The 14,731-nt window shown below is 39.8% G+C and overlaps 1 protein-coding gene across 1 annotated transcript in view; it reads right to left on the reverse strand.

The window, feature by feature from the left end:
• ak5 (adenylate kinase 5) overlaps window positions 1-14,731 on the reverse strand; it is a 113,789-nt gene that overhangs the window by 70,038 nt on the left and 29,020 nt on the right. The gene's annotated exons all lie outside the window — the stretch shown is intronic.

A 14,731-nucleotide genomic window follows, 5' to 3' on the forward strand; every position in this document is an offset into this window, starting at 1 on the left:
ATACAGGGTTGAAGAGGATAAAAATATAAGCTACGCCAATTTTCTCCATTTTAGATCACTGCCTGAAAGACCTGGAGGCCTGGAGCTCATAGCTTTAAAAACAATCTGCAGCTTTTCGAGAGAAGACACAGTTTTAGTACAGCTGAGATCTTGAAGCAAATTTTTCATGAAAGATATTAATGTTTTGCCTTGACAAACAGAGCAACATGGGAGAGTGGATGCTCACAGGGAATTATTATTGTTCTTCTCGAAATGGCATAAATCACGCTTATACTGTCATGATTAAAATAAATGGTAAAACAAATGCCAATTAAAAGATCTGCTAAAATGAGCTAAAGATTAACCAAGAATCTGGTAGAGGTATTGCAGTAATGTTCCTGCCACATCTACATTAATGTGTAGACCACAATGTTGTTTTTAGGACCGAATATATGCTAACAAAAAAAAAAAAGACACATATCCGCCTCTAAAAACAGGGAAAAAACAAGGTTAGAGAATAAAAAACTAATAGATAATGAGCTTTAAAAAAATCAGCCTTTTAATAGAAAAACACAGGGAGATGTCGTAATGTATAACAGGGACAGTGTTGTAGCAGTAACTGTAAGGCTGTCTCACCTTTTGAGCTTAACCATGATTTTCAGTTTTATTTAACAGACCAGAGAGCTGAGATCCAACAAAGAAGATGGGGTCTGACCCCAGAGAGCCTTGAAATAAATTACTAGGTTTTAAATTAAACTCCTAACTGAACCAGGGTTCAGATGCAAAGAGACAAGGTGTGAATCAATGTGCTGCTGAAACTGTCTTGTATCTGGAGGTTTTGACTTTTTGTGGGTGAAATATAGACATTTGTAATTTAGGTTGGAAGACCTGACAAAATGGATGAATTTTTACAGACACCAGAAAGGTGAAAACCGGCTCGACTTTAGAAATATTTCCTTAACTGATAGCAAAAGAAAGCAAAAATTAAAATGGATAATAGCTGCCTATTTTCTTACTTATAAAATGAGTGACAAGGTCAGGGCCATTGTTTAAACAAAATGAGAATAACAAAGTATTTTTTTCAGACATTTGTAGGAAGGAAACAATCTGTCCTCCAAATCCTCTGGTCCTGGTTTTGATGTAAAACACTAAAACAGATTGTCTAGAAATTTATAAGCCATTGAGGGCAATAAATACAAACCTATGTGAATTTTACATCTATGTATATTTCATGAGTTATACTCTGAATCTAAGTTGCAACAAGTAGAAGAGTAACAGCACACAAAGATCAAAGTACATAGTTCGGTTTGCTTCATCAAGAAAAAAACAAATTAAGAGACACCATTAAACTCACCTTTTCTTTTAATTGATAAAAGATAAGTGGGAAGAGCCGATGGATGGATGGATGGATGGATGGATGATTGATGGATGGATTGATGGATGATTGATGGATGGATGGATTAATGGATGATTGATGGATGGATGGATTGATGGATGGATGGATGATGGATGGATGGATGGATGGATGGATGGATGAAAATGGATGGATGGATTCATGAAATTAAATTGAATGGATGGAAAGATGAAAAAAAGATCAAAGATGGATGAAAATGGATGGATGGAAGGATGAATGGATGAAGGAAGCCTGGACATATGGTGCAACCGATGGGTGTTGGGATGGATGAATGGATGGATGCTTGAACGTATGGTGCAACCGATGGGTGTTGGGATGGATGGATGGATGGACATATGGTGCAACCGATGGGTGTTGGGATGGATGGATGGATGGACATATGGTGCAACCGATGGGTGTTGGGATGGATGGATGGATGGACATATGGTGCAACCGATGGGTGTTGGGATGGATGGATGGATGGACATATGGTGCAACCGATGGGTGTTGGGATGGATGGATGGATGGACGTATGGTGCAACCGATGGGTGTTGGGATGGATGGATGATACAACAATTAAACCACAATCAGTGTAGTTGTTTAGTAATATATTAAGAGGACAGTGCAGAAATTTGACAAAAAACTGTTTAAATCACTTGTTTTGATATTTAAATAATCCAGTGTACCAGATGTACTTGAACGCACCATAAAAGTGTAGCTGTTGAGAAATCCCCAATGGTCAGAGGGACTCCTCACCACAGTACTAGCGTGTTGCCGCATCTCATATGCTGTGCAACGTTTTGGACTGATTGAACGCTCCATGCAGCTGGATTTGGACTAATTCAGTAAAGTGCAGCATGAGCTATGCGCCTTGTTGCTGCTGTAAGATGGGTATGCGGACATAAGGTTTTGGTTCGGTCCAACTTTCTTTCTCCACTGTAGCTGTGTGACAGACCTTAATATTCCCAAATAGTAGAGTTTAGTGATCGCTAGGAGTACTTTTTTTGTTTTGATACAGAACGTTGCATGTTTTCAGGTATAAAACAACGCTGTATTTGTTCAGTACATGTGCGTACTGAACGACAGGGCCTTAACGGATATTTTCTGTAAGAAAAGGTATACCGTCACACCCCTAGCTACAAGTATTATTCTGACTCCCAACTTTACTACAAATTTATCAGAGATAATTACCTGTGCAGACAGTGCAAATGGCTGCCCCTGACACCTGTTCATCCAGTTCACTGGAACAGGAAGCCCAGTCTGCAGAGTGATTTCTCTCTATTCAAACTGTCACTTGATTTCCACGTGTGTGCTGCATTTACATGAAATGCAAGCGATGAACACTCCACAGTCTGCATCTGATCTGGCACATTGCCATGAATAAAAATAGTCTGAAGAGCGTCTGCAGTGGTGCATGTCACTGTTTCCAGTTAAAATTTCAGTTTCCATAGAAACCACGCACACAAGCATGTATTTTTCTCAGATTAGGCTGCTGATGTAGAGACCTCTGCCAACATTTGTTTTGAGAGGTTATTACTCTTTAAAATACATCTTATCCTCTTATCACATGAGAGGAAGAAGATAAACGACACGCTTGGTTATTTTGCGCAGCCCTGTTGAGTCAGTGAGATATTTGTTATAGTCAAATAAAAGGCTTCCTAAAAAATAAAAATAAAACAAGCAAACCTAATGAAGTGCATGAGAGGGCAGATGTCTACCTCATCTAAACAACTAATATGCTCTTAGCATATGTTCTCTAAATACACTCGCTCAAATTAAAATATCAAAATTTAAAAAACAACCAATTTAACTGCAGTATTTCAGTCTGATTCTGGCTGTTTGTTTTTGTTCTTTTTCTTAAAAAATGTTTTGCCAGAGAATTATCTATATACGATTTGTATATAGATAATTCCCCCCCATCATCATCTGTAGGTTCTGCAGGAATGTACCATCACTCCTTCAAACAAACAGAACAAGAGAAAAATCATCAAATGTGAATTCTTAGGATAGTTATCTAAGCATACAGCTTTTTCTTTTCTCAACTATTTAAAAAGCCACATGCTGCAGGGTTGAAGAACATTTAGAGAGTCCCAAATCAGTAAACTGAATTTGTTCACAGGGCAACTCAGAGACACACAGGACAAACAACTATGCACACACTCAGACTGTGAAAAGAAGCTGGAGTACCCAGAGAGAATCTGCGCATGCACGGAGAGAACATGCAAACCCCACACAGAAAGACCCCAGGCCCCAATTTGAGCCAAGGACCTTCTTGCAGCCTGTAAATTTTCAATTCATGTGAAACAAAATGAGGCATAAAGCAAATATTATTTCCATGAAGGAAGTAAGTCATTTTTTGCCTAAACATGATCTGTTAACTCTGCTTTGTTGATTAAATCACTGACAAATATTTAACTATTAAAAAAACTGAATTTACATTTGCACTTTTATTAAGATTTCCAGGAATCAGTTTAGTTTTCTTTGGCCATTATTTATCCCAGCATGTTTCTGCTGCATCTTAAACAGTAAAAACAGGATACAGGATTGGGCCCAGAAAACAGCCTTAATGGAAGCAATAATCTTCATATTATCTCAAACTTTTAAGCTGGAGCTCCAAGGCTGCTAAGCATTTCTGATTGAAACATTATGCTTCAATCACCCCATTTTAACAAACTAATTCATTTGTGGGGGAAAATTTCCCCCACTGATGTGGGTAAATTTCCATGAAAAATAAAATTTACCCTGGCACTTTGAAGAGGTTCTGATGCTGGGGGACGGTGTCATGAATTGTGTGGGTTAAAACAACCAACAACCGAACCAAACTTATACTCTTTCAGCGTAGGCATACTTGAACTTGGACTACAAAATCGCAGCGATAAATAAATACGCCGGATATGCGAAACTGATCAGTCAGAAGTTTATTTAACTTTTCCACAGTACTCCTACACACTCCAAATACACAACAAAATGTATTTAAAGGCTAAACAAGTGGATTTTGCATATGTCCACTTTAAGAGCCTGAACAGTGGCTGTATATGGCTCTCAGTTAGAGGTGCAAAAAGAAATACTTTATGTGATTTGTGTGAATGCCTCTTTCTGATTTTACTCTCCCATGTATCTGCAAAGAAGTCTAATTCCAAATCTACTGCGCTGACAACATAACCTAAAAAAACACATATACTACAAGTAAAGACTAATGTAAGGCATTTTAAATGGCCTAATCATTATCTACATATATGCTAGTAAACTTGCCTTGTCTTCATGTGGTACCTTTTCTTCACACCTCTATTAAGTTAAATGTCCCAACATGGGGATCCATCGATATTACCTATGATACAACTCGGCACTGTAAGAAACCCCTGATCACTATGTAATTTAAGGGTTGACATAAAGTTGCAGACACAGTTTGACATGTTGAAATGATGCAACGTCTGCAGGTGCTCATTGAGCTGAGGCCTGTCATGATCATCCAGTGTCCTTCAGGTCTGAGAAATGCAATTATCAGCAGAATCTGATATAGATTATAGCATAGTGATAATGTTGCCCAAAAACTTTGCTTGCATTTAAAGCCCTGAGTGTATGTTATACCCTAAATAACGATTTTAACAAAAAGTTTATCCACCACAAGCCCCGCCCCTTTGGTTCTGTAACACCAGCTGCATGCTTTGAAAGCGCATAAGGCATGTAAACTCGGTGGATCAACTTGTATTATGTGAAATGTTTTCCAAGCTGGTTTCATTTAAGGAAACGGATTTAACTCCACAAAAACACTATCTTTATAAATAAAACCATCAAAGAATAATGTATTCTATTGGTAGTAGGTTCTGTTAGACATTATCTTTTTGACATTGCACATCAGCAACATTCTACACTTAAGCCAAAAGTTATTCATACCCTTGGCAGATTTAGATTTAAAGTAATGCTTTAACTTTACCAACAAGTTTCTTCAGACTGCAAATAATATTAATGCTGAAAGGACCAATGTAGAGTCCAAACTTGAATCTGATAAAGAATTAGTGGAGGGAGCTAAAGATTGGGGTGATGGCAAGGAGGCCCTCCAAACCAGAAAGACTAGGAGCTCCTCACCAAAGATAAATCCTGAAAACACCACTCTGACATACAAAAATCTGGTGAGCAATTATAAAAAGGTACTGATTGCTGTTATGCCGATAAAGATGTTTCCACTGATGATTGCGTGAACAATATTTTTTAACATGTCATTTAACAATAAAATGTAAAAAAAGTCTGAAAAATATTCTTTTCAAAACTGAAACTCCTTTTAGATTGTTCTATCTTCTTTTGAGATCATCTTTCTCATCAGGGATTCAAACCTGGGACTTGTTGCAGCAACGCATGAAGGCAGAAAATAAAATTTCCAGACAGTCCAACTTTTTCACTTCCTCAGAATGTCTGGGTTTTTTAATCAGAGTAGACAGTCTTCCAGGCTTTCTTCCTCTGTCGCGGTCAATAAGAGCTGTGGAGCTGCTGCTGACAAAAAGAGAAGTTTCCACTTGAATCTTCAGCAGGACCTCCTGGACATTTACCAGCAGAACACTTAAACTGTACAGATTTTGTTTATCCATGTAATGCTGGGTGAGTGACCTAAAATCGTTTTTTCTCGCTAAACCAAATCACAGCGCTGAAATGTCAAAACGTGAAAAAATCTGAAATATTTTGTTTTATGCAGCCCCACTAATTATATGTGAGTTAAATGAATGTTAACTGAAAATATAATTAGTTCCCTTCCTTGACCTTCAGACATGCCTCACATCTTCTGTTAAACCTTCCTCTCTACACATAGAAACACTCTTCATCAGTTACTGCCTATGATTTGATTATATGTGAATAATACTTGGAATCACATACAACCTGCGTACTATCACTTCCCATCTCTATGCTACATTATCTGCTGCTCACTAGAAGGTCATGTTTGACTTTTGGACGGCAGAGATTTGTTGGAAGTTTAATTCGAGCTGAGCATGCCGAATATGTCAGATATCAAGCTAGATCCTGAATCGACACAAAAAAGACGTTGCTAAGATGTTTCTTAGCAACTGATAACCATGGCAATAACTGTTTTAGTGCTGGTAAATTAGACTTATCATTCATTGTTTTAGAGTCCACAGTGATAAAACTATTAAATAATACGTAACACTGATTAGAAAAGACTTGAAATTCCCCAAATATTTGACCAGAAAGAAATTTGTCATCCTAAATTGTTGTTTTTGAGCTCTTGAAGATGTTTTGCCTGTTTAAGGTTGGGTCATAATTAAACACATGATCACCAGGTATTTTGGATTTTCCCATCTGAACCAATAAAATCTACTTACTTTAATAAAACATTTTTATTTTCTCTGCCCACTGCATGTTTATTTTTGCTTTATATAAGTAAAACTGGGAGGTAAATGTAAAGAAAACACCACAGTTCTTTTGAAAAACAGAACAGGCTGGGGCATACTGATCTCTTTTTTTCCTCTGCTCAGATCTCAATGGACCTGAAATGTCCACATGTGCATATTGATAAAATAGAATATCATTAATATTTTGCAGTGATCAAATGAAAAAAGCAAACCTTATACAGACTTATTACACACAGTGGTATATTTTGGCATTCATATCTTGTAATTTAGATTAATATGGTATACAAATTTGAAACCAAATATAGCTTCTCTGAAAATTTGATAGGACTTAAACTAGGGTTGTAATCGAGAAATGCTGTAGTTGTCCAGCAGACAGTCACTGATGTCCTTCTCAAACAGGTTAAGTCTCTAAAGATGCAGTATTCAAATACAGTAATGGAAAGTTGAGTGGAAGGAAAAAGTGTGGAAGGGAAAAATGTGGTAGAAAAGGGTTGAACAAACAACAGGGATAACCACAGCCTCGAAAAGGTTGCCAAACAAAACTCATTCAAGAGTTTTGAGGAGAATCATAAGGCTTGGACTGCATCTGGAGTCAAAGCTGCAAGAGCCACCAAACACAGACATATCCAGGACATGAACTACAACTTTCCCATTCATTGTGTTAAGTTACTCCAGAGACAATGTCTGAGGCAACTTACCTGGGCTAAGGTGAAAAAGGACTGGATTATTGCCCAATGCTCCAAAGTCCACTTTTCAAATGAAAGTATTTTTTGCATTTTATTTGAAAATCAAGGTCCCAGGGTTTTAAAGAAGAAGCTCATGATTCAAGGTGCTTAAATTCCAGTGTGACGTTTTCACAGTCACTGATTATTTTGGGGAGTCATGTCATCTGCTGGTGTTGAGCCATTGAGAGCAACTGTCTTCCAGTAAACCCTTCATGTAAGCACTTCATGCTTCCCACTGCTGACGAGCTTTATGGAGATGCCAATTTCCTTTTCCAGCAGAACTTGGCACCTTCCCACACTGCCAAAAGTACCAATAAATCTTAATAAAAGTTTCCTTTTTTTAAATTGACCTTCTGCAATATATAGCCTTTCTGAGGATATTCTAATTTACTGAGTTAGACCTGTATGTATCAATTCTCTCCTGAATATTGTTGATTTTCTATACCAATGACAAAATTAAATATGTGTTGCTAAAAGTATTTACTCATCTAAATCATTAAACTCAGGTGTTCTAGTGACTTCCATGGGCACAGCTGTATAAAATCCAGAACCAAGTTTCCTGTTTGTTAGTGACACACAGTTTAGTCTCATATGTTGACTCCTGTTTCTGCCCATCAGTCATTAATTTTGTTTGTTGTATATTTTCACTATTAAAGGCATATTTCGTTGAGTTTTGTGTGCTGATGCTTTGATGCCTGCTTTGGTCTTTTTGTATATTTTCCTTTAACAACCAGACTATTCAGTCATGCTTTTTGGACCACGAATCTTTCTTCTGTGTTTCTTCACTGCTACACGTTCTCTCACATCTGACAGTGCCTCATGTTGTCTTAGGACAGCACTATTTGAACTATTTGAGCACTACGAGCTGTTTTTGCACGGTCGCCTGGACACGGTTGCAAACACAGGTGCAACTGTGTGTTATCTGGGTGTTTTCATCTCCAGTGAACGTCCTCTGATACCTTATCTGACCTCAGGGTCCATCTGCAAACCATCACTCGCCCTTTTTGCAACCAATTTAGGAAGCAATTTCAATAACACCGCTTCAATAAATATAACCTCGTCAGCTAAATTAGATTTCTGAGATTATTGCATGTGAAGTGTGATTTAGCAACTTGTGAAATGATTGGTTAAATATATAACTTCCAGATTCCTTGAATGGTCCTGATGTGCAGCAGAGTCGTGTTGAGGAGATAAAGCTATGTTTAATCACAACCAATGCCTCAAACAGCTGGAACTGGTAATTATAACCATAAATATATTTTATTTATGAGCTCTACCAACGAGGCTAATTGCAAAGATATTGTCTCTCTTGTGTTGAACGTTTTCCAGCCACATATGATATCATCTAGTTTATTTGTTTTGTTTCCTCTGGGTAGTTTCCACACAAGGCACTTATTCTGAGAGGAATGTGCGGTCACATAATTTGGAGCGGGGACACAGCAGCAGCCACGCAGGGGCTCTGTTTACGTCAAGATGTTACCACCTCACAATAATAGCAAGGAGGTCCAATCACCACACAGACAGGGGGGATATAACAGAGACAGAGAGATTTGCTGTCCACCGAGGTAACTGTGTTGGGCTGAACAATGCACACGGTGTGACTGCAACAGTTTGTTGTGCAACTGATCATGTATCCCAGGAAGAGCAACTTTTAATCTCAACACAATGTTTCCATGTTGAAGCCAAATGCTACTTATACTGAGCTGACCCACTTCCTCAAGGACAAAATGTTCACTTACAGCCAAATAACAGGACCCAAACCTGCTAACAGAGCCCATGATAAGGGGATAATCAGTGCTATACATTACAGGCCTTCACACTCCTCACACTCGCTATTGCATATTTTTGAGGAGAAACCTTATATACACAAGCGCGCTCACACTTACACCGACAGGTGTCTGGAATCAGGTGTTAACAGACACACAAATGTTTTATATTCATCCACAGTTACCACTAAATACATCTGGCATTCATCAATGCCATGCACTTTTCGGTAGCATTGCTGTTGTTATACACACGTGGACAAAATTGTTGGTACCCATCAGTTAATGAAAGAAAAACCCACAATTGTCACAGAAATAACTTGAATCTGACAAAGGTAATAATGAATAAATTAAATGAAAATTCACAAATGAAAGTCAGACATTGCTTTTCAAACATGCTTCAACAGAATTATTTTAACAAACAAACTTATGAAACAGGCCTGGACAAAAATGATGGTACCCCTGAGAATAATGTGACCAAAAGGACATGTTAAATCAAGGTGTGTCCATTAATTAGCATCACTGGTATCTACATTCTTCTAATCAGTCAGTAAACTAAAGTCTTTTGAGCCTTTTTTTATTTTCACTTAAAGTGTGCTTCAAATGCAGGAACCTTTTCCAAGAACCAGAATAGTTTTACTGGGCCATTACCTTTTTTTTTATAACTGTTTTTGTATTTGTGTTCTACTCTTTTTTATCTTTGTTTAGAGCTTTGTAGTTTCTCATTTGATGTTCCCTGTGTCATTATACTTACTCTGGTCCTTCTGCTCTGTGTTATCTTTACTTCCTGTTTTCTGTCTTGTTCTGAACACCTTTGTCTCGTTTGGTTTTTGCCTTTCATTTACTCTCATGGTGAGATGTGTTCTGTTTTGTGATGTTTCTGCAAGTTTGGTTTCTGTTCAGCCCTCCATTCCTCTAGATTTCCTCTGACTGGTTGGTGTTTCTCGCTGTGCTGTCGTTGCAGTGGCTGTGATTTTGTGTGTTTGTGTGGTTACGTGGACATGGTGGGAGCTGCCAGGCCCCGAGTGATTGCCGCCGGCCGGGGTCCTCTTGCCGGATCAGTTTGTCCCGTGTTGGTGTGGGGCCGGGGGGAGTACGGTGCTCGGTGTTGTCTACTCTGTTGCGCTTGTGGGCAGAGGCTGGGGTGGCGTTGCGCGGGGGCCCTTGTCTTGCAGTCGTGGCATGCTGTGTGGTGGAGGGCAGGATGCGGCAGGGGTGCTTGGAGCAGGGCCATGTTTGGAGCTTGTGCTCTGTGGATGTGTCTTCATCGGCTTTTCGGGGGTGGAGCTCATCTGTGGGGGTGTGCCCCTGTGGGGAGGGGATTCATGGCATTCGATATCTGTGTCCTGGTTGGGACTGGCCCTGTGGGGAAATTCATGTTGAGGTTCATGGGGTTGAGATTGGAATTCATTTGAGGGGTTGGGACTGTTTTGTCCTGGAACGGCTCTGGTTGACGGGCTGGTTTGGACCAGCTAGACCCTTATTTCGTTTGTGGCCCCCTCTCCGGATGGGGAAGGGGCTCATTGGGGGCTGGGGTTGGAGCGGGTGTCGGGCTATGGGTCGTTCAGGTTCGGGCGGTGCTTGCACTAGTCTGGGCTGGTGCTGGGGCAGTCTGCCTGTCTTCAACCCAGAAGGAAGAGGACCACCTCCTGGGTCCGGGGGCTGGTTGCCATTCTGGGGTATCGGTACCTGGACCTGGGAGTATAGAGTATGTATGGGGAGTGTGAGAAAGTGTACAACATCCATTGTTGTGTGTCTTTATGTTGGGTGTGTGGGTGAGTTTTTTTATGTGTGATGTGATTGTGTTACTGTCTGGACTCAGTTTTTTAAGTTTTGGTTTGCTTTGTTAAATAACCACTTTTGCCGCCTACCTTCGAACTCTGCCACCAGTCTGTTTGCATTTGGATTGAATGTTGAGGAAAGAGAGTGCTAAGTGTGTGAAATTGAATGAAAATTCCTTAACACTGAGTTAGTTTTATCAGTTTAAAACCATCTACAATTTATAATTTCTGTTAACTTTAGTTGTAAATCATCTGTATCTGTTTATAGTCAGCTGCTGAAAAAGAACGAGTAAAAGCTGTTTTCAAAATAATATTTCAAGGTTTAAAACCACTTATGCACTGAGACACAACTAAAGAAACACACCCTGATTATAATTCATTTTCACAGTGTAAACGCTGTGGCTAAATTATTTGGTTGTAATCCAGACCAGAGTTGTCCATCTTCTCCTCTCCCCTCATGCCAGCAAGAGAACAATGAAGGCTGCATCGGCGAAATCCCTCTACAATTTGTTTTATGGAGTTTTCAGCAAATGTATATAAGTTATGTGTAGTCGCTGCAACAGAATAATCTGTTTTAGTTTAATGGCTGTAAATAATGACTTTTAAGTCTGTGATATAAGCGTCTCTCTCACTTTTAGCCGCTGAGTCAGACCTCTTTAGACACTGTTGGTGGGAGGCATTACCACCCAGCGTCTGCTGGTGTTATGATCTTGTTTCACAGTGAAAACGCTAACAAAGAAAATCAACCAGGGTAAATGACAATCCCAGGAAAGACTTTTCTTATGCATGCATGAGTTAATTCCACGTACTCCATCTTCCTCCTACAATTCAAAGATGTGTGTGTTAGGTTCCTTTTTTCTTGCTCCTCTTCCTCCTCTACAGGTTTCTGTTCCACTGTTATGCAATTCCCTGTTAAGGCACTTAGGAAACAAGCCAAAAGCATCATATCATCTCTTCTGCTGGGTTCAAGCAGTCTAAATCAAACTGGAACAGTTAGAATTCCCAGTTCTCTTGTCACCGCCTACACAGGACATTCCCGAGTGTTAGAAACATTCCACGTCAGAAAGTTAGAGACAGAAAGCTGCACCTTTATTCATTTGGAAGCCTGTAATCAGATCTGTAAAGACCTGTGATGGTTTTTCTTTTCTTTTTTTTACCTCTGTATTTTTTGGGTCCAAACTGAAATGTTCTCATTAGTGATGTCTAAGTCCTGTCCTCGAGAGCTACTCTTCTGCACCCTTCAGATGCATCCCTGCTCCAGCACACCTGAATCAAATGAATGGCTCGTTACCAGGTCTCTGAAAAGCTGAATGAATGCTGATGAGGGAATTCGGCCATTTGATTCAGGTGTGTTGTAACAGGTATGCATATAAATTAGACTTAGACATCCCTACGTTAAAACGTTGTAATAACACCAGCAAAAACAAATAAAGATAATAGATGGAGTTCTTAAGTTATTTCTTGCTCAACAACAAACTATATGTGTGTTTCCACACAGGGTGCTTATAGGGTGCGGGAACAAAGTGGTCAGATTTTTGTGAAAAAGTGATCTGTAAATCATTGTAGATCTGAAACATGAAGGGCCTTGCATGTTGGCCTTATTAAAAGAAATGTACACAATTCCCTAAATCGATTGGGTTAACAGTGTACAAAATTATTTTAGTCTACTGTCAGCAACAAAATTGGGATTTGGATCACTATTTCTTTGGAAATGCTTGCTGTACATAGTCAAGTTTAATAAGCCGGGGTTTAGCCTGTTTTTGAGTAAAGCTGTTTGATGTTTTTCATTCTATTTACTGTCAAATGAAAATGAAAACAAAAGGTGACTAACAGGTGAATACTTTTGTGATGTACCTAACATTTTTCATTTTAAGAAGATTTTATTTTTGTACTATTCTAGAATTGTGGTTAAGTGTAGGGCTGCATGATGTCAGGTACATATTTAACTGGGATTATGGTGCTGGAAATCATAAAAGAAATATCAGTTATGAGAATGATTTTCAAGACAGTTTTGTTGCTTTACATATACACAGTTTTTTCACCACTTTCCATGAGCTCTAGTATCTCAGTCTTCAACTCCTGATGTGGGCGTTAAAGGATTTTAGAGTCCACTGAACTGGCCAGGTATTCAGGTATACTATAATATTACATCCAAGCAGTCCCTTGTCATAACAATATTGCGCACATTGACATTACAGTGACGTTTTGATATATATCGCCGTGTGATTTAACAATTACGAACTGCAGAAAAGCAAACATTAATTTTTTTCCTTTAGAACTTTTTTATTGCTTTACTCAGTGTTTGCACAAACAGACTCTTCTCCTGAGGGGATGTGATATTTGCTCCTGTCATAGATTTTCATATCTCGGCACTGCATGCTCCCGCTTGGTATTTTCCATCCACATTTGCATCTACATAAACTGCTTTTTCTAATTTTTGGGCTACTCAGCAGCAACAGAAAAACAAAATGAGGTGACACAATTTGTAAAACGACCAATAGCAATGATGTTTACTCATTTTTAAAGAGCAGATCATATTGAGGACCTGTACAGCAGGTGATGAGGAGTTACAGAAGGTCAGGACAGGTACCGAGTATAAAATGATTAACCATTTTTTCATTTAACTGTATTTTACCAGTATTTGTTAGTGCATTTTTATTTAAGTGCCTCGACAATAAAACAAGACTGTTTGGTTTCAGTTCAGTAAGGCGGTTTTCTAGTTGATTGTTTTATCAAAATGTTAGTAAACTTTTTTAGAAATATGGAGCAATTACGGATCAATAATGTATTAATGTTTTTTATGTCTGGTTGGAACCCACTAACCACCAGCTACAGTCTGCTAAATGCTCTCTACATGCTGTTAAATATCCTATACAAATATCCCAAGCCACCTTTTTTAGACTTGTCTAATGAAATAAATAAGTAATAGGACACCAGGTCATATTGCATATTATCATTGTGCATTTAGTAATAATTCTGCTGGTAACAGCACATCCTTTGCTATTAAGTGGAATCACATTTCAAGAATGAGGCAAATGTGTTTGTGTGGTGGTGGGGGACGCTAGCCCCAGATGCTTGCCGCTGGCCGGGTGACCTCTTGCCAGATGAGTTTGTCCCATCTTGGTGTGGGGTCGGGGGTTCCGTTGTGGGCGAGGTGCTCGGTGGTATCTGCCCTGTTGCACATGTGGGCAGGGGCTGGGGTAGCATTGCCTGGGGTCCTTGCGCTGTGTGGTGGGGGCAGGATGTAGCGGGGGTGATTGGAGCGGGGCTGTGTGTGTTCGGGGATGGAGCTCACCTGTGGGGGTGTACTCCTGCGCTGTGGGGAGGGGATTTATGGCGTTTGAGTTCGGAGGCATGTGTTCGATATCTGTGTCCTAGTTGGAGGTGGCCCTGTGGGGAAATTAATGTTGGGTTTCATTGGGAGTGGGGGGCTCATGGGGTAGGATCTGAATTCATTGGGGGGTTGGGACTGTTTCAACCTGAGGCGGATCTGGTTGGTGTGCTCGTTTGGACCATGTAGACCCCTCTTTTGTACATGGCCCCCTATCTGGATGAGGATGGGGGTCATTGGGGACTGGGGTCGGGGCGGGGGGGGGGCGGGTTACGGACAGGAGTTGCTCAGGTTCAGGCACCAGCCCAGGCTAGCCCAGCCCGGGTTCAGGTGCCAGGATGTTCTGCCCCTCCACCCCCGGAGGGAAGGGAACCACCTCCTGGGTTCGGGGGTTTAGTT

This window comes from Girardinichthys multiradiatus, chromosome 6 (genome assembly GCF_021462225.1).
Source record: "Girardinichthys multiradiatus isolate DD_20200921_A chromosome 6, DD_fGirMul_XY1, whole genome shotgun sequence".
In the NCBI taxonomy this organism is placed as follows: Eukaryota; Metazoa; Chordata; class Actinopteri; order Cyprinodontiformes; family Goodeidae; genus Girardinichthys; species Girardinichthys multiradiatus.